This window comes from Eptatretus burgeri, chromosome 13 (assembly GCF_056783735.1).
Source record: "Eptatretus burgeri isolate ZD-2024b chromosome 13, Ebu_testis_v1, whole genome shotgun sequence".
Taxonomy (NCBI): domain Eukaryota; kingdom Metazoa; phylum Chordata; class Myxini; order Myxiniformes; family Myxinidae; genus Eptatretus; species Eptatretus burgeri.
In genome coordinates, this window is record NC_140973.1 from 47467701 (window position 1) to 47475511 (window position 7811).

The 7811-nt window shown below is 52.3% G+C and overlaps 1 protein-coding gene across 1 annotated transcript in view; it reads left to right on the forward strand.

The window, feature by feature from the left end:
* Positions 1-4627: 4627 nt before the first annotated feature.
* LOC147014416 (uncharacterized) overlaps positions 4628-7811 on the forward strand; it is a 14897-nt gene continuing 11713 nt past the window's right edge. Inside the window, exon 1 of the mRNA XM_085850718.1 lies at positions 4628-4775. The gene's annotated coding sequence lies outside the window, so the exon portion shown is untranslated. The remainder of the gene's footprint in view (positions 4776-7811) is intronic.

Genomic DNA, 7811 nt, shown 5'->3' on the forward strand with positions numbered 1-7811 from the left:
TACCCTTCCTGCCGGATTCCAACCCCATGTGCAGCCATGACGTCACCGTGCGCATAAAAAAAAACACAAGCCCCACATCTCGAGGGGTTCCCCACGTGAACACATGTGCTTTGCCCGTTGGAGCTTCACACACACGATCGCGTGGAGAACCCGTCCGGTCCAAATCCGTTTACCTGCCTAAGCTTTGTCCGTCCGCGGGATCGGCAAATCCACCGCGTGCGTTTCCGGACCGGGACTTCACAATCGCAAGCGAGCACGTGGGGGCCTCGTGCGTTGCACAGCACGGACCTCGTGCTCACTGCTGGGTGAACGCGGCACGGTCCCCGAAACAACTACAGCCGCTACTCCGCTTTCTTTCCTCACATGTCGCCGTCGTCGCCATTCGACACACGCACTCACGCGTGTTACGACGCTAACACACCTCACCATTAAACTCACACCGGGAGACGCGGCTGCATGTTCACACATGCCGACCGACATCTCCCTTACACACAGCGACCTTGCACACGCTGTCTCTCTCACACTCGGCCGCTCACTCACGCATGCCATTACCCTTGCACACGTGGCTCCACTCACTCGCGGCCTTTCACTCACTCGTGCCATTTCCCTCACACAAACCACACCACTCACACACGCGGGGGCACTCACCCGCGGTGCCTCACTCATACACCGTGCCTCACTCACACACGCGGGGGCACTCATCCGCGGTGCCTCACTCATACACCGTGCCCCACTCACACACGCGGGGGCACTCATCCGCGGTTCCTCATCCACACACTGCGTGCTGGGAAGCACGCCCTTCTGCACACTTACCACCACACCACTCACACACGGGGTCGCTTCCACACACGGGGTCTTTGTCACCCACCCGGTCGCTCTCACACACGCCCTTGCAACCGCGCTATGCGTGCGTTGCAGCACGCATTTCACCACACTCGTGAACACACACCTCGACACCACACACACTGGGACAACCACACTGGGGATTCGTGTCCCCACAAGGGTCTCCGGGGCCTCTATACCCCACAAGCTCGGCGTGCACCCGTCCACAGCACTCCTCCCCTCGAACTCGCAAAGCACGACCGAACTCACCTGGTCGTGACTCGCCTCAAGGGGGCATACTCCCTCCCCTCGTTCCTGGAGGAGGCCATCCAGCTGCTCGCACTGGGTCCCTACACGCTCCGCGAGCTCACCCTCACTATCCTCCACTACCTCCGTGTGTGTGTGTACGTCTCTAGCCTTGTCATTATCATGCAGTCTCTCCTCTATTTTTTCTGTCTCCCGTGTCTCTGTACATTTATAAGTTTCTGTTGTCCCCTCCTGTCTATTAGTCTCCGCTTCTTTCTGGTGTCTTTCCCTTATCTTTATGTAGGTCAACCTTGCTTTCTCCTTAAGTCGCTCCCGTCCTTCCCTGTTTTTCACTCCTTGCTCTTTCACGATCTCCGCGTACCTCATCCTTGCTTTCCGTATTAATTGTTCTTTTCTCTCCCTCCCAATTACTTTCACCTCGTCTCTTGTCTCCCGAATTATTTTTTCCTTACCCGCCTCCACCGCGGGCCCGACAGCCGTTGCACTCCCTCCCAGCTCGTTCGCTCCCACATGTGGAGTCGCCATTTTGAGCTCCCTGGCCACTGCCTTCATGCCCGCCTGCAGGCTTTGGCCCATGTTCTGCGTCTCACCCCGCAGCTTTTTCATTTCGAGTGCGTTTGTTTCCATTTTCGTTTTTCATTTCATTTGTGTTTGTATCCATCTTCGTTTTCATTTCCGCCAGCATGGCGCATAGCTGGGCCATGTCGGGTGCGCTTGGGTGAGCCGATTCGGCAAGGATCGGGAGGTTTTGGCGGAGGGGGGGTGGGGAGGTGTCATACACCGCGGCCGCCGCCGCACCTATTTCGGGCTCTGGGTTCAGTTGGACGAGTTCGTGTTCCTGCACAACCAACATTTCCTGCATGGGGATTTCATCCTGGACCATGGATCCTACATTACTACACATATACATTTCTAATACCCCCGGCTCCCGCTCGCCTTGAGACGCCATCTTATTTCTCGTAAAGGGTTAATTTGAATCGCTCGTAATTTGGAGGGAATCGGGGGTCGCTCCTCTCACCCCTGGACCGATTCCCGTGAATTTAGCTGGAGACAGGAGAGCCCGTTTTCCCGTTGTCCGATACCAGTGCCGCGAGGAGGGCGATGAGTTTATATCGCACGACCTGACACCAGTGTTACGGATTCACGCCCGCCGGCGTGCGAACGGCCACGTAACTCGAATCGCGGCACGTCCTCCACCGGACGGACAATCCCGTCGTGACCCTCTCGGACTAACGCCGGGAACCAGTCACGGGTGGACCTTTCGGCCTCACCACGATCGTGCCAATCGGCCCCCCGCGTGGGATAGGGTTGCTCGCCAAATTCGACCTACCTAAGTACCCACACGGAGGGTAGACCGGGCGATCGCACCTCGCCGCAGGTCGACTTCGGACACGGGCCACTTTAAGCGACCCGTTCCGTTCTATCGGGATAACCGAGCGGTGTTATCGTCAACCTGGACGGTTCGATTAATTATCGGGCGTTTCAGCCCACGACCAACCCTTTACGTGAAGTAAGATGGAGATTCAATAAAGGAAAAGACGAAGCGAAACGGGAAAACAGTTCAACATAGAGCACATTTATTTCGCGATTGCACACGGATAGCAAACATATACAATTACACCAAAAGCAAATGTAAAAGAAGAAGAAACACACAATAATACACAAAAAGCAAATGTAAAAGCAAAACACAATGCAGAGCTCACCGACTACCGAGCACACGGCAACACTTATACAGTTTTACTTCACAGACGGCGCCGACAACACATACTCAAAGCAAAAGAAAAGGACCACCCTCAACTATGAGGGGGCAGACGGCCTGGGGCCGAGACCACTTCGAGCCTACCCGTCTGGTGATGAGCCGCAAAATAGCGCTGGCGCCCCGACTCCGCGGGCCTCGCGGACAGTGTCTGGAATGGGGTGGGAACGGGGCCCCCTTCTCGCACTATCTCAGCGCGGGGGGAAACAGGAGGGAGTTGTTGATGCTCGGGGGAAGGAGGATATCTCCCTGTCTCGGGTCCCGCGACGAGCGTCTCCACCACGACCTCGGTCGCATTGCCGGCCTATCCCTCCGCAGCTCCCCGACTCTGAAACGAGCACCCCCTCGATCGCCTTCGCCGCCGCCGCCACCTCTCCAACTCTCCACAGCTCCGTCCAACTGCCTTCTCCCACTCCTCTCTTGACTGGCTCTTCCCAACTCCACCGACTCCGAACTGCCTTGACTGACTCCTACTACTTCTTCTTCCCAACTCAACTCCGAACTGCCTTGTTTGGCGAGCGAACGCAGCCCTTTATAGCCCCGGGGCCTCGCTCCTTCGCCTTCGACCCTTCACCTCTGGCTGGCTCCCCATTGGACCGAGGAAAAGTGGGCGTGAATGCTTTTTGATCCATGAATTTGCATGTAGCGATATTACTCCAACGCACCTGGAGGCGGGGCCAAATCGCCCCACGCTCGCCGATAGGACGGAACAGAAGTGGGCGTGAGTCGTTTTTGATCCGTTTTCTTCGGAAAGGCTGTGATGTTTCTGCACACGCTGCTCGGTGCGCGCCCTGCACGAGTCCAGTATCGGTGCCCACAAGCGGCGCGGAAATGGCGGTGATGCGATGGTTGCGAGAGCGACATGTGACGGTAAAGGTCGTGGCTGTTGGCGTTGTTGTTGTGAAGCGGCGTTACGGCTGGTGGTTGTTGTGTGATGGCTGTTGAGACGTGGTTGGTGGTGGTAGTAATGGCGGCTCGTCCAAAATAAAGATAGTAAAAGAAAAACGGCTATCTAGAAGGGTCGCAGCCCGAATGAATGACATTTATTCCCTCGAAACAACGGGTTTGGGCCTAACTACACATATACTTACAGAGATATCTCACCTAAGGGACCTGAATGGTGGTTTGCGAATTTCGTCAACCACAACAATATATATATATATATATATATATATATATATATATATATATATATATATATATATATATATATATATATATATATATATATATATATATATATAGTACAGTATTTGTCTGTTTCGAAAAGTATTTATGTTCTTTGGATGATGAAATTTTCTCTTCTCTGTGCTGAATGTGTTTAGGAATGTTTAACATGCAGAACAAAACATGCTGCGTTCGTATGAAGTGTAGAATAATTAATATGGCAAAGAATGTAGGTATGCAGAATTGCAGATACCTTCGTGCTTGTGCAAGTTAACTGCATGGTAGCCTTGTCGTGTGATTGTGAGTGGTGGTGTGTGTGATTCGTTCAACAAAGTTGTATGCACACCCGGGAGGAAGGAGATGGGGCTGGGGCGAGGTACGCATGCATGTCATGCAAGGGTCTTGAGCAACAGTGGTTACTTGACACACAACCACCTTGTTTCGGTTTCCATTACCAGTTAATAAGAGCTTTAATTTTTACGCATCCCTTGCTCAAGTCTGAAATAATAATAGGATTCTTGCAACAAGTTCCGATCTGGCACAGGGGTTCGTGATTGCAATTTCAGGGAAGAGTTGCTGGAAGTATGGACTCTTTCAGGAGATAGCATGGCAAGTTCTTTCACGAGATAGCCAGACCAGCAATCTCCCCTTTCGGCTGGCTCCCCTGCCTCACATCTTGCTCAGCTTGTCGCCGTGGAAGCCAAGGCTTTGAGGATTGTTGGAATTTCCGTGATGAAGCCCATCACTTCACCATCGCAGACAGGTGGGGAGTCTCTGTGTCTTCTACTGCCTCCTTTCTGGTCTTGCACCCTCTGCTCTTTCCATGCTTTGTCTCCCCACCCCCCCCCAAGGTTCTGCAGGATACATACGATCCACCATTCACCCCCCCTACTGGTGAAACCGCCTAAATACAGAATCACTGCTCACCTCCACTCATTTGTTCCTCTTTTTTTCCTGCCTGCGCAATCAACTTCCACATTCTCTACAATCTCATTCTTCCCATCAGGGCTTCAGGACAGCCGTTCACCACCATCTCAGAACATTCCCGATCCAAAAACCATGATCTTTTCCAGTTTTCCTTCCAAAGAGTTTCCTTCTGTATCGAGCATGTCCAACTCATGCTATGCATCCTCTCGTGCCCCGCCATTCCTCCTCACACCCATTGTTTGTTCAAGTCTGCCTCTATCTTGGCCTTCAACTCTGTTGTTGGTGTTTCCCCCCTCTCTCAACTGTTCCTTTTATCCTGTTGTGTTCTGATCCATTCAGTGTACTTACACTAGCTCTACCATGAGCCTCGACTATGTATAACAATAAGCAAATAAAATAAAAAGGTGACTTCCAGCGGGAATAGGTCAGGTGTAGGAGCATGCGCCAGAGCAGCGCGTCGCTGCGTCCACTTTCTGCTGGTACTCCTTGGGCCTCCGTCTGGCCCACCGCCAGGGAGATGCCTGGTCCATCCTCATCTCCTTGAGATGCTGATCAACCTGTTGTAACCACGAGGCACATGGTCAGCCCATTGGCCTCCTCCACTCACGAGACTCCCTCGCTGGGAGAATCTGATGAGCAGGATTAGCATCAGGAAAACGAGCAAAATGTCCATACAGCCGCAGCTGATGCTTACGGACGATGCAGGTAACAAATCTCATTTGAGTCACTCTCAGCAACTGCTCATTGGACACAATGTCTGACCAGTGATAGCCAAGGATTCTCCGAAGAGACCTGGTACCAAAGGAATTAAGTCTCCATCTCAGATCCCTGGAACCAAAGGAATTAAGTCTCCATCTCAGATCCCTGGAACCAAAGGAATTAAGTCTCCGTCTCAGATTCCTGGTCAGAATCCAAGTCTCACATGCATAGAGCAAGACTGGAAACACCAAGGACCTGAAGACTCGGACTTTCGTCCTCCTGCACAGGTACCGGCAGCACCACACCCCATGATCCATGACTCCCCAGGCCCGACCCAGACATCTGTTGCCGTCGGACTCACAGCCAGTAGAGTCGTGAATATCACTGCCAAGGTAAGTGGTCTCCACAACCTCAACATCCTCACCACAGAGAGGACAGCAGCATCCAATGCCATTGAAAGTCTGGATCTTAGTTTTGACATTCCCAAACGATGCACCGCATCTTGATCTCTCCAACATCCTCCCCAGAATCCAGTCCAGAAAAGTGTGGGGGCGAGTACACACCCCTGACGAACTCCAGTAGCAACTGGAAATGAGTAAGAGATGCAACCCCCCACATCTCACAGCACTCGCAGTACCAGAGTATAGTTCCTACAATCATTCGATCAGTTTTGGTGGCACCCCACAAAGACAAATCATTCTCCAGAAAGCATCCTGATTCACTGGATTAAATGCTTTGCAGAGTTCAATATAGGCTGCAAGTAGCCCCTGCCGAAACTCTCGTCTGCATTCGGTGAGGACCCGAAGAGCAAGGATACACCATTCATTAACCTCTTTGGTGTAAAGCCTGACTGCTCTGGAAGCTGGTGCCGAAGCAGATAGTGGTGAACCCTCTCAATAATTATCTGAGCAAAGACCTTGCCCGGCACTGACAGCAGCATCACCCCTCAGTTGTCGTTGCAGTCTTGGCGACCACTCTTCCCTTTCCAGAGTGGAACAAGGCCCCTCTTCCAGTCAGTTGGGATGATGCCTGTGTTCCAGGCAGAGCACAGAACTGCATGCAATGACACGAGTGCAGCATTTCCACCAGCCTTGAGAAGTTCAGCATGGATGCCACAGATCCCTGGAGCTTTACCCCCATTTCAACCAGTTCACCAGAGCCCATGTTTCCACAAGCGAAGGTGGACCACAATTGATTGGAGGGTCAGCAACAGGGATTTTAACACCCCTGACATCCAACTCAACAGCTGGTGGATCAGCCTGGTACAACCGCTCAAAGTAACCGGCTCAGCGGGCCTTCACTTCGGACTCCTTTGTCAAGAGCCCACCACCCTCTGCTCCAAATGCAGTACACCGAGGGATGGGCTTGGATGAACGCAATGCGCGAATTCCCCTGTAAGCAGGACGAGAATCACTTGACCATAGGTGATGCTCTATCCTCTCACAGATTCCTCCCACATAGGCCTCTACAATCTCATTCTTCCCACCAGGGCTTCAGGACAGCCGTTCACCACCATCTCAGATCATTCCCAATCCAAAAACCATGATCTTTTCCAAATTTCCAGTTTTCCTTCCTGAGTTTCCTTCTGTATCTTGCATGTCCAACTCATGCTCTGCATCCTCTCCTGCCCGCCATTCCTCCTCACACACATTGTTTGTTCAAGTCTGCCTCTATCTTGGCCTTCAACTCTGCTGTTGGTGTTTCCCCCCTCGCTCAACTGTTCCTTTTATCCTGTTCTGTTCTGATCCATTCAGTGTACTTTTATGAGCTCTTCCATGAGCCTCGATTATGTAAAGCAAGAAGTAAATAATAAATAAAATAAAAAGGTGACTTCCAGCAGGAATAGGTCAGGTCAGGTCAGGTATGGGAGCATGCGCCAGAGCAGAGCGTCGATGCGTCCACTTTCTGCCGGTACTCCTTGAGCCTCCGTCTGGCCCACCCCCAGGCAGATGCCTGGCCCATCCTCATTTCCTTGAGATGCCGATCAACCTGCTGCAACCACGAGGCACATGGTCAGCCCATTGGCCTCCTCCACTCACAAGACTCCCTCGCTGGGAGAATCTGGTGAGTAGGATCTGCATCAGGAAAACGAGCCACATGTCTATACAGCCGCAGCTGACGCTTACGGACTATGCAGGTAACAAATCTCATTTGAGTCACTCTCAGCACCTGT